This window comes from Chiloscyllium punctatum, chromosome 2 (genome assembly GCF_047496795.1).
Source record: "Chiloscyllium punctatum isolate Juve2018m chromosome 2, sChiPun1.3, whole genome shotgun sequence".
Taxonomy (NCBI): Eukaryota; Metazoa; Chordata; class Chondrichthyes; order Orectolobiformes; family Hemiscylliidae; genus Chiloscyllium; species Chiloscyllium punctatum.
Window position 1 is genome coordinate 102,343,122 of NC_092740.1, and position 18,079 is coordinate 102,361,200.

The window sequence follows — 18,079 nt, forward strand, 5'->3', positions numbered from 1 at the left end:
GGTGTATAAGTGACTGTGTAATTGTGAGTGTGTGTAACTGTATTAAAGAGTAAGCAAGTGTGAAAATTAGTTTGTGTGTCTTTGCATGTATGAGGGTGAGTGTGTGTGAATACGTTTGAGTGAATGTGCAACTGTTTATGTGTGTGTAATTGTGTGTAAGTGCATGTGAGAGTGTGTAAATGTGTGTATATTTGTACTCCTGTTAGATTGTGCATGTGTGTGCATGAGTATGTGTGTGTGTGTGTTTGTGTGTAAGAGTGTGCTTGTGTAAAATCTTTTGTTTGAGAGACTGTCATTGTATGTCACTGTGAAGCTCAGTGATTGTGAGGGACCAAGTGAGGCTCTGAGGGAGTGAGTGTGAGTGTGTGAAAGGGTGAGTGTATGTAAGCATATGATTGCATAAGAGAGTATGTGTGTGTAAGAGGATGTGAGGGAGAAAGTGTGTAAATATGAGTGTGTGTGTGTGCAATATTTGAGCAACTTTTGGTCTGTGAGAGAGATTGTGAGGATGAGTCTGTTTGCAAGAGAGTGGTGAGTGTGAGTGTGTGAGAGAGAGTAAGTGAGGGAGTGTGTGTTAGTGTGAATGTATGTGCAAGTGTGTAAGAGACTGCACAAGATTGTGAGTGACCAAGTGTGAGAATATTTGTGTATGTGTTAGATTATGCGTGTGTGTTTTTGTGAGCAAGTGTGAGTATGTGAGCAAGTATATCATTGTGAGTTTTCAAGAGTGGATATAAGTGTGTGTATTTGAATGTGAGTGTGTTTTAGTGAAATTATGAGAGTGCACAAGTGTGTGAATGAATGTGTATTTGCATGCATGAACATGCAGATGAATATTTTGCAATGTACATGATTACTTCAAAGTAGCATCAAGCAGTTTAGAAGGTAAACATGCAAGCATGGTTAAAAAGGCTTGCAATATCATGCAAAAACAGGTAAACTGAAGACAAAATTCACCTTGAAAGATGTACAAATAAAACAGTTGACAAATTTGAATTACAACTGCAAGAATGTAAGGTTCTGTACCATCCAAATGCAAATTTTGTGCTACCTGTTTATGTTTGTGATTGCACCATTGCTGAGTGTAGTGTGAGCAGGGGAGCAAGCCTGAGCAGGGGTGCAAAATTGTGACACTAGCATCACTTAAATATCCAACAAAACAGAACTACTGGAGAAACTCAGCAGTTCTGGCACCACCTTTGGAAAAAAAACAGAGTTAACATTTCATGTCACCAACTGACGAAGGGTCACTGGTCTTGAAATGCTAACCTTGATGTTAACAAAAACATATTCTGTTTTTGTTTTAGATTTCTAGCATCCCTAGCTAAACCTAGCCTATACTTCTTAAAAGAGTTTTGGATGGATGAATCATAGAATCCCCACAGAGTGGAAACAGGCCATTTGGCCCAACAAACCTTCGAAAAGTTACCCAGAAATTACTTACCCCAGAGTGCCACTAATGCCAGGAATATACAAATTAGAGGAGACCGAGACTTTTCATTAGTAGGTGCCTAAAAGGTTATGGATTGCAAGCAAGAAAGTGAAGCTGAGGCCAGGTACAAATTATGATTGTTTTAAGTGGAAGTGCAACAACTAATTCTGGCTGTGGATTTCTCCAGAGAAAGAGACATGAATGGTATGGCATGGCAGAATATGGCTCCAAATTTCTGCAATAATAGCACTAAAGGGTTTAGTGCACAGATAGATAGGATATCAGAAGAATTCTTTCAGAGGATCAGGGAACCCTGACAAAAATGAATACGATGAAGGAAACTGCTGTCAGCAATCAGCTCCTGGATGCAATGCATCAAGAAATTTAATGGCACTATATGAGTGGTTAAGGTTAGTAAATGCATATTCACATGACCAAAATATTAGCCTTATACAGTTTCAGTGCATCGCCAGCTTCACTTATTTACCATCAAGCATGACTTATTTCACATTCATGGTCTCTTAACACTTTTGTAAGTGCATCTCTCAACTTCACACAATACCAATCATTGATTTACACCAGGAACATCACACAAATATGAAGTGAGAAGATGACGGTGAGTATTGTGCAAAGCAGTGCACAGCTGCAAGCAGTAGCACCTACTCGGCACAAGTCATCATTCATATGGATGAGACAATGCCATGAAGGCCAAAACTAGAGTTTCAAAAGAAGATGGAAATTTACTTGTGCCCGATTGTCACTTTTGCATTTCACCTTCTCCTCATTCTATGATTTCTCATATACAGCTGCAAATGGTGTTAACGTGTCATCTCCTCACTGCTCTCCTGTTCTTGTGCCTTTCTCATTTCAGATATCCAAGAGCCATATGGTTCATGACCAAGAAGTGGATCAGGATACTGTGAGGAAGAAAGAGTTAAACCCTTATAGCCATGAGCTCAGCTGAGGATATTGTGGGTGCTATGATGGATAGCTTAGAAGCAGGATTTGGATATGGTGAGCCACCTATTGTAAGTGGACTATAGCCACATAAAGATTAAGATTTATATGAAGATTGCCGAGGGTGAGGTCCCATATTAGTCCTGCTATAGTGGACTCAAGTGATGGTTTCCCTGGATTGATGAAGAGAAAAAGGTTGATGGGAATGACTACATTGGCAAAATTGTGGACCCAATCAATGATACATTGTAACACTAACAGAAGCTACCTTGTGTTTCCTACATGTGAGTCTTGTATAAACTTCGAATAAAGTCACACCAGCTGAGCTTGCTGTAATAATTGTTCAGATTAGTATACAGAGAAACAGAATCATTGTTCAAAGTGGCTTGCAATGACTCACAGAAGTCTGTTAATTATTGTTGTGGTTCTGTTCGCTGAGCTGGGAATTTGTGTTGCAGACATTTTGTCCCCTGTCTAGGTGACATCCTCTGCGCTTGGGAGCCTCCTGTGAAGCGCTTCTGTGTTGTTTCCTCCGGTATTTATAGTGGTTTGTCTCTGCCGCTTCCAGTTGTCAGTTCTAGTTGTCCGCTGCAGTGGCCGGTATATTGGGTCTAGGTCAATGTGTTTGTGGATAGAATCTGTGGATGAGTACCATGCTTCTAGGAATTCCCTGGCTGTTCTCTGTTTGGCTTGTCCTATAATAGTAGTATTGTCCCAGTCGAACTCATGTTGCCTGTCATCTGCATGTGTGGCTACTAAGGATAACTGGTTGTGTCATTTTGTGGCTAGTTGGTGTTCATGTATACGGATCGTTAGCTGTCTTCCTGTTTGTCCTATGTAGTGTTTTGTGCAGTCCTTGCATGGGATTTTGTACATTACATTGGTTTTGCTCATGCTGGGTATCGGGTCCTTTGTCCTGGTGAATTGTTGTCTGAAAGTGGCTGTTGGTTTGTGTGCTGTTATGAGTCCTAGTGGTCGTAGTAGTCTGGCTGTCAGTTCAGAAATGTTCTTGTTGTATTTCTGTATTTCTGAAGGACTGCACAAAACACTACATAGGACAAACAGGAAGACAGCTAACAATCCGTATCTATGAACACCAACTAGCCACAAAATGACACAACCAGCTATCCTTAGTAGCCACACAGGCAGATGACAGGCAACATGAGTTCGACTGGGACAACACTACTATTATAGGACAAGCCAAACAGAGAACAGCCAGGGAATTCCTAGAGGCATTGCACTCATCCACAGATTCTCCACAAACACATCGACCTGGACCCAATATACCGGCCACTACAGCGGACAGCTCGAACTGACAACCGGAAGCGGCAGAGACAAACCACTATAAATGCTGGAGGAAACAACACAGAAGCGCTTCACAGGAGGCTCCCAAGCACTGAGGATATCACCTAGACAGGGGACGAAACGTCTGCAACACAAATTCCCAGCTCAGCAAACAGAACCACAACAACGAGCACCCGAGCTACAAATCTTCTCACAAACTTTGATCTATTAATTATCTTCCAACAGATTGTTGATGTTTTGGTGCCAGGCTTATTGGAAATGTCTCTATGAGTTTACCAATCTACTGTCCTCTTAGAACCTTCTACCTCTGCCGTTGCCTGTGCTATACATTAGCCAGACAGCCCAAATATCTGCTTCCTATTGATTTGGTATAGACCAAAGCTGGGTCTTCTAGATTCAGAGCCTTGCCCATTTACAGCCTTCCACTGAATGGGGAATACTGCACAGCAACACTGGGATAGAAAAAGACCCACAAACTCATATTTGTAGAAGGTTGATTTGTCATGTTTGATATGCATAGTAAATAGGCATAAGTGAGGACTGCAGATGCTGGAAACCAGAGTTTAGATTAGAGTGGTGCTAGAAAAGCACAGCAGGTCAGGCAGCGTCCGAGGAGCAGGAAAATCAATGTCTCGGGCAAAAGCCCTTCATCAGGAAGGCTTTTGCCCGAGACATCGACTTTCCTGCTCCTCGGAAGCTGCCTGACCTGGCATAGTAAATAGTCTGTGGAAAAGTTGGTCTGGAATATTTGTTTTGCAGTGTCTTTTGTTATATTTTTGGAAATAAATGGATGCTGTGATGATTTGTGACAGAGAGAAAGTAGAGTCATAGAGTTTTGACAGCACAGAAGAAGGTCTTTTGGCCCATCATGTGATTAAACATCCATCTATACGAAATCACATTTTTGCTGCAGCCTTATATGCAATGGCATTTCAAGTGCCCATCTCAATAGTTCTTAAATATCTGAAGGGTTCAAGCTCTACCAATCTTTTAGGCAGTAAGTTCCACATACCCACAATTTTCTGGATGAAAATTAAATTCCTGAATCTCCTCTTAATCTCCTTCTCCTCAGCTTAAAACTGTGCACTTCCACTAAGGGGAAAACATTCTCTCAATCCGCCCTGTCTAAACGCCTCAGAATTTTGTATACCTCATCAGATTCCCCACTTATCCTCAGCTCTAAGGAAAACAACATCAGCCTATTTAAGTACTCTTCATAGTTGAATCAATTCATTTCAGGCAACATTCTGTTAAGAAGTGGATCTCTTGATGAATAGGATATTGAGACTGTGTTATATTCAGACATGCTGATCATGAACAGCCTCAGTTAAAAAGCATTGTGTAGGTTTCCTCTTCCTTTCATTTTTCTTCTCATTTGCTTGCTTGGTGGTGATTGCGATGTCTTCATAAGAGTGAGGTTGTGCAAAATACAGCGGACCACAACAAGTCATAACACTTGTTTTTATGAGTGTGGCATAGCTGCTTCTAAGTATACAAGTGTAGCTCTTGTTACATTCTTGCTGTTCATCAGGAAGCCAATCATCATGGCAATGGCACATTCTCACTCCACCTGCTGCTCTCTCAAAAGAGTGTGCAATTATAGTCTCCTACTTGCATACAAAATATCAGTGAATTAAACAGCAGTGAATACCAAATATCACTTGCTCCAACATAGAAAGAAATATATTTGCATTTAGATGCAATATTTTTTCCAAGAACACCAGATGTCCCAAGACACTCTGCAGCCACATTTTATAGTGTATACCACCATAACATGTAGGAAGTATAGCAAGAAGTTTCCACATAGCAAATTTCCACAAACACTGTAACACTGACAATAATCTCTTAGTTTTTCATGGTTATTAAGTGATCCCAGAACACCAAGAATAACTACCCTCTTCTTATTGAAGTAGAACTATTGATTAGTTTACATCCATCTGAAATGACAGCTTCAATTTAATGTGTCTCCTGAAAAATAACACTTTCAACAGTACAGTACTCAGTACTGCACAGGAGTGTCAGCCTTAGTTTTTTGGGTCAAACGCTGAAGTGGAGCAGGAGCTTGTGAATCAGAGGCGAGAGTGCTAACAACTCATCCCTATCTAATGCTGACAAGGAAGCTGCTGCAGAGTTGAAGGCCTACTCTGTTCTTCTCAGTTTGTTATGCTTTTGTTTCTTTACTCTTTCAGATAGCATTACTGGGAGGAACAGTATTTGTACGCCAGCTCTAAATGCCCTTGACTGAAGTAACTGCTTGGTTCTTTCAGAGGGCAGTTAAGAATCTGTTGTATTGAGCTGTCATCTGCCAGTTGCATTTTCCAGATATCCCATAGTCCATTAACTGAACTGTGACGAACGCTGTCTTAATGTTTTATTTATTATTATGTATGACTTCTTTCATTAATATAGACCCTATGGTCAGGCAGCTTATAAAACTTCTCACTTTATTTTTCATGCAAAAGTAAGGCCAGCAACAGACGTATGTATATGCAGCATGAATGTCATTTCTGATACCAAGTAACACCTGTACTTCCAAAAATCTCATGCAATTGAATCCCAGTTCCTCCTAGAATTGTAAATGTGAACTTGAATCTTTCAAGTTAGAATCAGGTTTCCAAAGCATAGGATAATGTGGAAAGTTTTGTGCACACAACTGTAGGTTACATACTTGGAGTAATTTGAAGTTGGCAGCACATCAACACTCTCCTGTGAATCCTCCCACTTCCTCCAGACCAAAGGGGTAGCCATGGGCACACGCATGGGCCCCAGCTATGCCTGTCTCTTTGTTGGCTACGTAGAGCAGTTGATCTTCCGTAATTACACCGGCACCACTCCCCACCTCTTCCTCCGCTAACTTGATAACTGCATTGGTCAGGTCCATGCCCCCCTACAACCCACCCTCCAATCCTGGCACTTTCCCCTGCCACCGCAGGAACTGTAAAACCTGCGCCCACAACTCCTCCCTCACCTCGATCCAAGGCCCTAAAGGAGCCTTCCACATCCATCAAAGTTTTACTTGCACATCCACTAATATCATTTATTGTATCCGTTGCTCCCGATGCGGTCTCTTCTACATTGGGGACACAGGGCGCCTCCTAGCAGAGCGCTTTAGGGAACATCTCCGGGACACCCGCACCAATCAACCACACCACCCCATGGCCCAACATTTCAACTCCCCCTCCCACTCTGCTGAGGACATGGAGGTCCTGGGCCTCCTTCACCGCCGCTCCCTCACCACCAGACGCCTGGAGGAAGAACGCCTCATCTTCCGCCTCGGAACACTTCAACCCCAGGGCATCAATGTGGACTTCAACAGTTTCCTCATTTCCCCTTCCCCCACCTCACCCTAGTTCTAAACTTCCAGCTCAGTAACTGTCCCCATAACTTGTCCGGACTTGTCCTACCTGCCTATCTTCTTTTCCACCTGTCCACTCCACCCTCTCCTCCTTGACCTATCACCTTCATCCCCTCCCCCACTCACCCATTGTACTCTATGCTACTTTCTCCCCACCCCCACCCTCCTCTAGTTTATCTCTCCACGCTTCAGGCTCACTGCCTTTATTCCTGATGAAGGGCTTTTGCCTGAAACGTCTATTTCGAAGCTACTTGGATGCTTCCTGAACTGCTGTGCTCTTCCAGCACCACTAATCCAGACTTTGATGTCACTACTTAGTCTCTCTCATATGCAGCATTCAGAAGTTACAGTAACCAGTGGTGATTATTTTCTTTTTAGTCATTTAGGCCATTGTTGTGCCTATTTCATTTAGTTAGAATCTGAAACAGTACATAATTTTGATTACCTTCTATAAAGTAAAATAATAACACCAAGCACAACATCTAACATTGCTCAGTTTCATTGTTATTAAACTCCTGCATTTCAAAATATGTAAAAGATACAGTCATGTGTGTGATGAAGAACGGTGTTTAGACATGAGGGCCAAATCCTGGACAGAAGCCTTTTTGATTCAAGTCAGCTAAATGCAATAATGCAATTAACAGAATAGTATCAATCAAACACACACACACAGTGGTCAGTGTCTTCTGCATAGGTCTTTTGATTTTAACTGTATTTTAAAGTAACCAAACCTCAAACATACTGGAATTGGAAAACTGAAAATCTGGCCCCTTTGGCAAGCTCTGTTATTGGTAAATACCAAGATTCTTAAAATTGCATCAGAGTGAGCAACTGCTAAATTCTTACTCCCTACTTTGGACACATTGCCTGCCCATCCAGGAATGAGGAGAATCTCATTAGCTTTAGGCTATGATCATAAGACTAGAAGTTCTATAAGGGGAAAATAAAATGATTGAATTGGAGCAATAATGTATTTGGATAATTACTCTTGGTAAAGATGTATTTGTGGATATATTTAATAAAGATATAAATTTTTAAATAGAAATAGATAATGCTAACAAAGACATATGTATCAGATTGTTTGTCTTGTATTAGGCCAAGACTATCAAATTCTGAAGCAGCAATAATTTATATAGCATGAGAAATTTCTGCCAATTGGTTGGTCGGTCAATTTAGTTTGGTTGAAGTATTGCTGTGGAAAAAGAACATGTGCCCTTTTTGAAGTATGTATGACCAACCAATAGCCTTTTCTCAAGCAGTATAACTTCAAGTTTGGAATTCTTTTATCTCTCCAAATAACTGCAAGACAAAAAGCTGTGCTTTTTCAGCAATATGTATTGTCATATATTTGTTCTATGATATATACCATAGTAACGATAAAATCACCATAGTCTGACTGGATCATATTGCTGCTCTCTTATTAGAGATAGCTGGTGGTTGGTAGCGGTTTAATTGAAGGGTCACCATACCTCAGATGAGGGGAGAGGTTGAGAAGGAAAGTCCTTCATGGCAACCTTAGCTGGTCCAGGAATTAAACCCATGCTGCTGGTCTCACCCTGCAACACAAACCAGCAATCCAGTCAACCAAGAAAACTGACTTTGAAGTTGATTACTTTGTTGAAGTCTGAAGTTTGTTACTTCAGTGGAGGATAGCAGACAAACATGTGAGCCAAACAATCCTCTTAGCTGAAAGGGAGGACAATAGCAAGAGTCATAGTTTTAAAGTAATTAAAAGAAGTCAAAAATAATGTTTTGATCTCTAGAACTAACTAGCTGAAAGGGAAATTGATGCAAAAAATAAACCCTCGCATTTTAAATGTAGTTGGATAAGCACCTGAAGTGTCATAACCTACAAAGGGAATGAACCAAGAACTGGAAAGTGATTTAGAGTAGATAGCACTTCCTTGACTAGCAAGGATATAAGGGACAAAATCTGTGTCTTAAATTTTCTGTTCCTAAAAGGAGAAAACCAAGTTAAATGCAAATTGCTTCACAAGCTTTTGTTATTCACTTGGGAAGATGGTCCTCTTGAAGGGCTCACAGTCTATTTGATGCTGGTAGACCCATTATGCTGATAGGGAGGAATTTCCAGGATTATGACCAAGCAACAGCGATGTTAGGATGGTGTGTGACCGGGAGGGGGACTTGCAGGTAGTGGTATTCCAGCCCAACTGCTAGAGAACAGTATTCTGGAAGTAAATGCCCTACCCATATGCTGACTCAAGTTAACAATTGGAGACTGCAAGATTTTAAAGTCAGGAAAAGATAGTTAAATGGCAGTAGTGCTTGGCATCGTTCTTTTAAAGCAGAAAGACAATATGTCATTGGATAAAACAACCAAAAAAAAGAAAATATGCCTGAAAATGAAAGTTTTACAAATGTGCATCCTTCAACCCTGTCTACTCCACAGATCATAATCCACAATGATTTCACATCTACTTCAAGAGTTGAAAGATTTCTTGAATCAATCACAATGGTCTTCTCTCTTGGGCTGAGAAATGCACACCGTGCAGTGACATTGTTACAAGTTATATAATCAGTGCCCATATAAAATGTATTTAGCACAGTACAGCGGTAGATAGCTATGCAGTAACTGCTGACGATTTGTGCTTTGTTACATACTACAAGGTTGGCAGTTTAAAAAAAGTTATGCAGGTCAATAAGGTCATAATGAAAGCAATCTTAGCACTACAGTAGTCCTGAAAAAAAAACATGTACGTAAACCCGCATAGACCACTCAAAGTATTCGGAATACTACAGTTGCCACATTACTATAAAAAACAGAGGCACTGAAGAGTGCACAAAAAAGATTGAATATGATAATATCAGTTCTATAGCATCAACAAAATGTGGAACAGCGTTTCCCAAATATTTCCCACTGTAATCTCTACCATGAGAGGTGTGAAGCAGCTGAGAGTGGGTGACTGTTAGAGGAGGAATGCAGCCGTTACACCTTGTTCAAGCTCAACACTCATCGTAGCCTCAGAGCTCACAGTTGTGAGGGCTTATCCAAGAAGGAAGTATTTAAAATTATGAAAGACTTTGAAAGTGTTACTGCCCTCAGTAATATCATGTACTACAAGGCATGCAGGTCACTCATGATCCTAACTTGTCTTTCCTGCAGCCCACTGGCCTCCTCTCCTACTAGATGACATTCTGCTCACTGCCTCTCAAAAAAACTGCTTGCTCCCTGCCCTTCCACACTCACCAATCATCTGATTTCCCACTCTTCTCCACTCATACACTCTTTCTAAATCTTTGGGTCAACAAGCCTATAAGTACATACTAATTGCCATTTGAGGATTAAGAAGTTAGGAAAGCCATCGACAGGCCTTCTCATCAGGCTCTTCGGCCCAACAAGTCCACACTGATCCTCTGAAGAGTATCCCACCCAAACCCTTTACCCATTACCCTACATTTACCCCTGAGTAATGCACCGAACCTACACATCCCTGAACACTATGGGCAAGTTAGGATGGCCAATTCACCTAACCTACACATCTTTGGATTGTGGGAGGAAACCAGAGCACCCAGAAGAAGCCCACACAGACACAGGGAGAATGTACAAACTCCATGCAGACAGTCCCCTGAGCCTGGAATCGAACCCAGGTCCCTGGCATTGTGAGGCAGCAGTGCTACCACTAAGCTGCCAAGCTGCCCATTTAGGCAGCTGAAGTTCTACTTCTCTAAGTACTATGGCTCTTTGGAGAGTCAGTGTGGGCTTGTTGGGCCAAATGACCTGTTTCCACACTGTAGGGATTCTATGATAGAGAGGAACTTCACTGCAGTTCAAATGCCATAAGAGTATTTTCTGCTCACGTGACTATACAGCATAACTTTTATAAAGTGCATTACTAATTTGTTCCTCCGATCTCGCAGCTGGTCTCAAGATTTAATTTCTAGTTCCTGACCTCTTTCCAATAGGCCATTCTACAATTTTTTTAGAAGTATGATGTAGAAGGAATGGCACGAGCTGTGATGTGACATAAATGAATAACTAAACATTCAGTGTCTCAAATACTCAATGTTCAAATAAAGCGCACATGGGCAAGGTATTGCTAGCACCCAAGGAACCATATGCCAGCATAAATTAGCATGTTTAAGAAAGGAAATTTTAAAAACGTTCCTGAATTCCATGTCTCCATATTTCAACAGCTATTCACTCTGTGAATCTCTTTGACACATTTTGACACAAAAATCTCCCTCAGCTCTAGTGCTACTTCATTTTGCAAATGATTCTATCCAGTCAGGTATCAGCTTCTTTCTTTCAAAACTGCTATCATTGTCTTTTCCTCAAAACCTATCTTGAGTCTGACTGTTCTTAAAAATGCTGTCACCATTGCCAACTTTTCTTTCTGCGCAAAAGTCAATCAAAGTATTGCCTTCAGATCTGCAATATCTCCAAGTCTCTTTTTGGTTTTCTTTCATTTGATATTAATCTTCTTCAGCAAAATTGTGAGCAACACACCCTGTGTCCATAGCCTGAGCTTTCATTCCCAAATCAGGACAATTCCTCGTCTGTGAATCCAGGCTGGAAGACAATGCCCTGGAAACTGAGATTTTCATTCTGAGGAGACTGGACTCTCTGGGATTCAGGCCAAACAATCCCTGAATGGCTTCAGAGATGGTTGAGTGCAGGAGCAATCTGTGCCTCTAAAACAGCCCTTCAGCCCTAATCTCTCATACTCCATTTGCCAATCAATGCCACCTCATGCCCCTACCTATATTCCCAATAGCGCGACCTAGTCACCATGCTATCATATCCCTCTGAACATCAATGTCTTTTTATAGCCCTTACACCAATTTATATTTCTCAATCCAACAAACTTTGGGCTTACACCTATGATAAAAACACATCCAGTATTCATCATTAGAAAATCTCAGGCTCCAAGCTGAGTTTAAACAAAATAAAGTGTCAATAAAGGGATTACCTTTTTTTCTAATTGTTAATTAAAAATCCATCAACAATATTTAATTTGTTTTAGTAACTTCTCAAAACAAGCATGGAAATCATAGTCCCAGTTTAGCACAACTTTAACTACTAGGAACTTTCAACTGAATGGTAAAATGGGAGGTGGCATATAATGGAAGATTGTGAAATTAGCCATGAAATCAAATCAGTTAGCATGCATTCAGTAAAGATATGGTAATTGACAAAGTGAAATAACAAGCTATTTTAACAAAAAAACAAAATAACTGTAGATACAAAGAAAGAACAAAGAAAATTTACAGCACAGGAACAGGCCCTTCAGCCCTCCAAGCCTGAGCCGATCCAAATGTACTGTCTAAACCTGTTGATCAATTCCTAAGCATTTGTATCCCTCTGCTCCCCACCTACTCATGCATCTGTCCAGAAGCACCTTAAATGAATCTACCTTGCCTGCCTCTACCACCCCTGCTGGCAACGCATTCCAAACGCCCACCACTCTCTGTGTGAAGTACTTGCCGTGTGTATCCCCTTTAAACTTTCCACCTCTCACCTTGAAAGCATGACCTCTCGTTATTGAATCCTTCACCCTGGGAAAAAGCTTGCCTCTGTCCACTCTGTCTATACCCTTCATGATTTTGTAAACCTCAATCAGGTCCTCCCTCAATCTCCTTTTTTCTGGTGAAAATAAACCTAACCTACTCAACCTCTCTTCATAGCTAGCACCTTCCATACCAGACAACATCCTCGTATACCTTCTCCAAAGTGTCCAGATCCTTTTGGTAACATGACGACCAGAACTGTACACAGTCTTCTAAATGCGGCTGAACCAAAGTCTTGTACAATTTTAACATGACTTTCCAGCTCTTATACTCAATACCCTATCTAATGAAGGCAAGCATACTCTCTGCCTTCTTGACCACTCTATCCACCTGTGCAGCAACCTTCAGGGTACAATGGACCTGCACTCCCAGATCTCTCTGCCCATCAACTTTTCCCAAGGCTCTTCCATTCATTGTATAATTCGTTCTAGAATTAGTCTTGCCTAAATGCATCACCTCACATTTGTGTAGATTGAAAGCCATCTGCCACCTCTCCGCCCAGCTCTCCAGTCTATCTATATCCTCCTGTATTCTCTGACAGTCCCTTATGCTTTCTGCTACTCCACCAAAACTTGCTGATCATACCAACAGTGCCCTCTTCTAGATCATTTATGTATATTACAAACAACAGTGGTCCCAATACTGACCCCTGTGGAACACCACTGGTCACCTTTCTCCACTTAAAGAAACTCCCTTCAGTTACTACTCTCTGTCTCCTGATGCTCAACTGTTCTTTATCCACCTCGCTAGAACACCCTGCACACCACATGATTTCACTTTCTCCATTCGTCTACAATGGGGAACCTTATCAAACGCCTTACTCAAGTCCATGTATATGACATCAACAGCCCTTCCTTCATCTAACAACTTGGTCACTTCCTTGAAGAACTCTGTTGACTTGGTAAGGCACGATCTCCCCCACACAAAACCATGTTGCCTATCACTGATAAGCCCATTCTTTTCTAAATATAAATAGATCCTATCTCTCAGTACCCTCTCCAGCAACTTCTCCACCACCGACATCTGGCTCACTGATCTGTAGTTACCCGGAATATCCCTTCTACCCTTCTTGTACAGGGGGACAATATGAGCAACCTTCCAGTCCTCCAGCACCTCGCCTGTACTTAAGGATGCCACAAAGACATCTGACAGGGCCCCAGCTATTTCCTCTCTCACCTCCCTCAGCAACCTGGAATAGATCCCATCCTGGGGATTTGTCCACCTTAATAACCTCTAGCATACCCATCACACATCTTCCCTATTTATGCCAACGTGATCCAGACTAATCAAACTTCTATCTCTAATCTCAACATTCATCATGTTCCTCTCCTCAGTGAACACTGATGCAAAGTAATCATTCAGAATCTCACCCATTCTCTCAGGTTCAGCACACAGCCTTCCTTCATTATCTTTTCGTGGACCAATCCTTTCTCTAGTTACCTGCTTCCTTCTTATATAAGGATAAAATGCTTTGGGATTCTCCTTAATTCTGCTTGCTAAAGCTATTTCATGACCCCTTTTAACCCGCTTGATTCCTTCTTTAAGACTTGTCCTACTCTTCCAATCTTCCTCCAGGGCCCGTTCTGTTCTTAGCTGCCTAGACCTTGTGTACGCTTACCTTTTCCTCTTGGCTAGTCGTACAATTTCTCCTGTCATCCATGGTTCACGAATCTTGCCCTTCCTATCCTTTGCCTTCAACAGGACATGCCTACACCTATCTTTGAAAGCCTCCCACATCTCAAATGTGGACTTGCCTTCAAATAGCTGTGTCCAATCCACATTTCCCAGCTCCTGCCTAATTTTGATATAATTGGCCTTGGCCCAGTTTAGTACTCTTCCCTTAGGACCACTCTCTTCTTTATCTACGAGCATTCTAAAACTTACAGAATTGTGGTCACTGTTCCCAAAGAAATCCCCCACCTCAACTTCTACCACTTATCCTGACTCGTTCCCCAGTACCAGGTCCAATATGGCCCTTTCCCTCGTCGGACTGTTGACATACTGCTTCGTACAAATTCTACTCCATCCAGACCTCTGATGCTAAATGTATCCCAGTCAATGTTGGGAAAATTAATATCTCCCATCACCATTACTTATTGCCTCTACATCTATTTATAATCTGTTTACCTATTTGTTCTTCTACCTCACGCTCACTGTTGGGAGGTCTGTAATTCAGCCCCAACAAAGTAACTGCACCCTTCTTATTTCTCAGCTCCACCCATAATGCCTCACTACCCAAGTCCGCCATAGTGTCCTCCTTTAGCACAGCCATAATATCGTCCCTGACCAGCAATGCAACTCCACCCACTCTTTTACTTCCCTCCCTGTTCTGTCTGAAGAATCTATATCCTGCAACATTTAGTTGCCTGTCATCATGCCCTTCCTTCAATTAAGTCTCTGTGATGGCAATAATGTCATACTCCCAGGCACCAATTCAATCCCTAAATTCATCTGACTTACACGCTATACTCCTTGCATTAAAGTAGATGCATTTCAAGCCACCAGTTCTTTTGCACTCACCTGCTCTCTGCCTATTCTTCCCTTTATTAATGTTATCTTCATAATTCTTACAGTCTCCAATCTCCACCTGGATGTCTACTTGTTTTCTCCTCTGGTTCCCAGTCCCCTGCCACATTAGTTTAAAACCTCCCAAACGGCAGTAGCAAAACCTTCCCCAAGGACATTGGTTCCGGTCTGGTTCAGATGTAGACCATCCCTTTTGTAATATTCCCACCTTCCCCAGAACCGATCCCAATGTCCAACAAATCTGAACCCCTCCCTCCTAAACCACCTCTCAAGCCACGTGTTCATCCTGCCTATTTTTTTCATTTCTACACTGGCTAGCACTTGGTAGTAATTCCGAGCTCACTATGTTTGAGGTCCTCCCCTTTAACATCTCTCCTAGCTCCCTGGATTCTTCTTTCAGGACCTCATCTCACTTTCTACTTATATCGTTGGTGCCTTTATGCACTAAGACAACTGGCTATTCACCCTCCCCTTTTAGAATGCTGTGCAGTCGATCGGTGACATTCCTGACCCAAGCACCTGGGAGGCAACATACCATCCAGGAATCCCATTTTTGGCCACAGAACCACCTATCTACTCCCTGCACAATAGACTCCCCTCTGACTATGGCCCTACAAGTCTTTTTCCCACCCTTCTGAACAGCAGTACCTGTCACGGTGCCATGATCTTGACAACTGCTGCCCTCCCCTGGTGAGCCATCTCCCCCAACAAGTATCTAAAACGGTATACCTGTTTTGGAAGGAGATGACCGCAGGGAACACCTGTACTGCCTTCCTACTCTTTTTCTGTCTTTTGGTCAACCATTCACTGTCTCCCTCAGCAATCCTAACCTGAGGTGTGACCAGTTCACCAAATGTGCTATCCACGACCTCCTCAGCATCACGGATGCTCCACAGTGATTCCATCCGCAGCTCCAGGGCTGTCATGCGGTCAAACAACAGCTGCAGCTAGACACACTTCTTGCAAGTGTAAATCAGAAATTAAAACAAAAAGTGGAAAAGCTCAGCAGGGCTGGCAGCATCTATGGAGAGAAATCACAGTTTAAGCTTCAAGTTCAGTGACCCTTCAAAATGGATTTTCTGAGAAGCCACTTTAACACTTCAGAAACATTTTAAAAATACTTACAAGATTAAGTGTTTTCATTGTTTTTACAGCTGGAACTGTCATTAACATATATCAACGAGTTTATTACACACATTCATTGGCATTTCTAATGATCCAAAAGAGTACCTTACCTCTCCCAAAGTACCAGCCCTCCCCAAAGCTGCCCTGGGAACACATCTTAGGTATTCAAACAAATTTGCAGAAAGTCAGAACTACCAGATCTAATGAGCTGTGCACATTCATGGTTCACTAAACTCAGAATGTCTGTCTTATAATTAACCTCTGCCTCAGACTGGTTTTCCTTCATTAATGTTATAAAATAAATTGTCAATGTCTGGAAGATTGCTTAGGAAAACAATCAAAACAAGAGATGGCATGAGATTTTAAGTATAATTTGGATCTAAGCTAAATGATGTCACTTGACATTTAGTAGTTTATTTGGACACTGTATAATAAGCTAGCTGTTGCTCATCCAAAACGAGAAAGTCTCTCAAGGGAATAAAGGACGTGCATCAATTCATAAAGGATATTTTTCACTTTATCAAGATGGATTACATTCATACACTGTTTCTGCCATATAATTTGGCTTTTTCATATTAATTAACTATAACAAAATGATTAAAATAAAATAAATAGCGTTTATGTAGCTTATTTATTGCAGCAAAACCTCCAAAAGGAGCCTCAGAAGATTGATATAAATCTAAATCAGAGCAATGAGCCACAGAAAATATCTGGATGGGATATCAGAAGCTTGACGAAACAAGGGTGACATGGTGGCTGAGTGGTTGGCACTGCTGCCTCACAGCACCAGGGACGTGGGTCTGATTCCAGCCTTGGGTGACTGTGTGGAGTTTGCACATTTCCCCTGTGTCTTGCATGGGTTTTCTCTGGGTGCTCTGGTTTCCTCCCACAATCCAAAGGGCCTGTTTCCACACTGTAGGAATTCTAATTCTAAATAGTATCAAGGTACACATTAAAGGGTATGGGGCACTAAGTGGCAGAGAAGTTTAGGGATTAAAATTTGAGAGCAGAGAATTTAGTCAACTGACAACATGGTTGCCCCAATAGAGGTGCTATTAAAAGTGTGCATATTTGTGTGTTCTTTAAACTTTTCATGAAAGGTGGACACCATGGGTTCGATCAGCATTTATTGTCTGTCCTTGATTGCCTGGAGAAGGTGATGGCTTACTTCAACTGCCAAGATGGGAAATGGCTACAAGAACTTTGGAACAGTCACCCCTAGAGCAATGTTCCCTGCATTTTCTTTTTCACTAATGTGCAGAATGAGTTATGTTACGGATGTCAATATTAATGTGAGTTTATGAATCATAGGAAGTACTTATATACAGTATATCCTTTTATAAATTTATCACATGTAATAGATGAAGAAAGAATATCCCCCAGTCATTGGCATGATAACACACTAATCCATAAATTACTAGTTACAGAATTCAATTTTAAATTAACCACAGAGCATTTAAAACTTATGATGACTTGGTTTTAAGTTCAGTATCATAGCCGGTGAACTATCTTCCAGAGAGGAGCACTTGTTAGTTTTTATCTTACAGCTTGTATTTTAATCATTTGACAGAAGAAAAAGATGATTTGTTGGGGTGAAGGGCCTGCTTCCACACTGTAAGTAATCTAATCTAATCATGAATGATAGTTCACATCAAGATAAGGGTCTTGACAAGTTGGAAGCACAAGTCACTAGAATGTGATATACTGGGGATACTTGGGCCTTGGAGATATATAGGAGAAAGTGAAGACTGCAGATGCTGGAGATCAGAGTTGAGGCTGGAGTGGTGGAAAAATACAGCAGGTCAGGCAGCATCCGAGGAACAGGAGAATTGACATTTCGGGCAAGAGCC

At 41.5% G+C, this 18,079-nt stretch overlaps 1 protein-coding gene and 1 long non-coding RNA gene across 10 annotated transcripts in view; one reads left to right on the forward strand and one right to left on the reverse strand.

The window, feature by feature from the left end:
• The window catches only part of cdc42se2 (CDC42 small effector 2), a 284,156-nt gene that overhangs the window by 102,557 nt on the left and 163,520 nt on the right, over nt 1–18,079 (reverse strand). The gene's annotated exons all lie outside the window — the stretch shown is intronic.
• The window catches only part of LOC140487231 (uncharacterized), a 40,344-nt gene that overhangs the window by 18,521 nt on the left and 3,744 nt on the right, over nt 1–18,079 (forward strand). For 6 of the 8 annotated variants that reach the window (XR_011962835.1, XR_011962833.1, XR_011962830.1 and 3 more), the window contains one exon: nt 2,304–2,714. The exons of 1 other annotated variant lie outside the window; for it this stretch is intronic. This is a non-coding gene — a long non-coding RNA (uncharacterized lncRNA). Of the gene's footprint in view, nt 1–2,303; nt 2,715–18,079 lie in introns of those variants that run through there. One more of the 8 variants, XR_011962836.1, reaches the window with a different exon arrangement.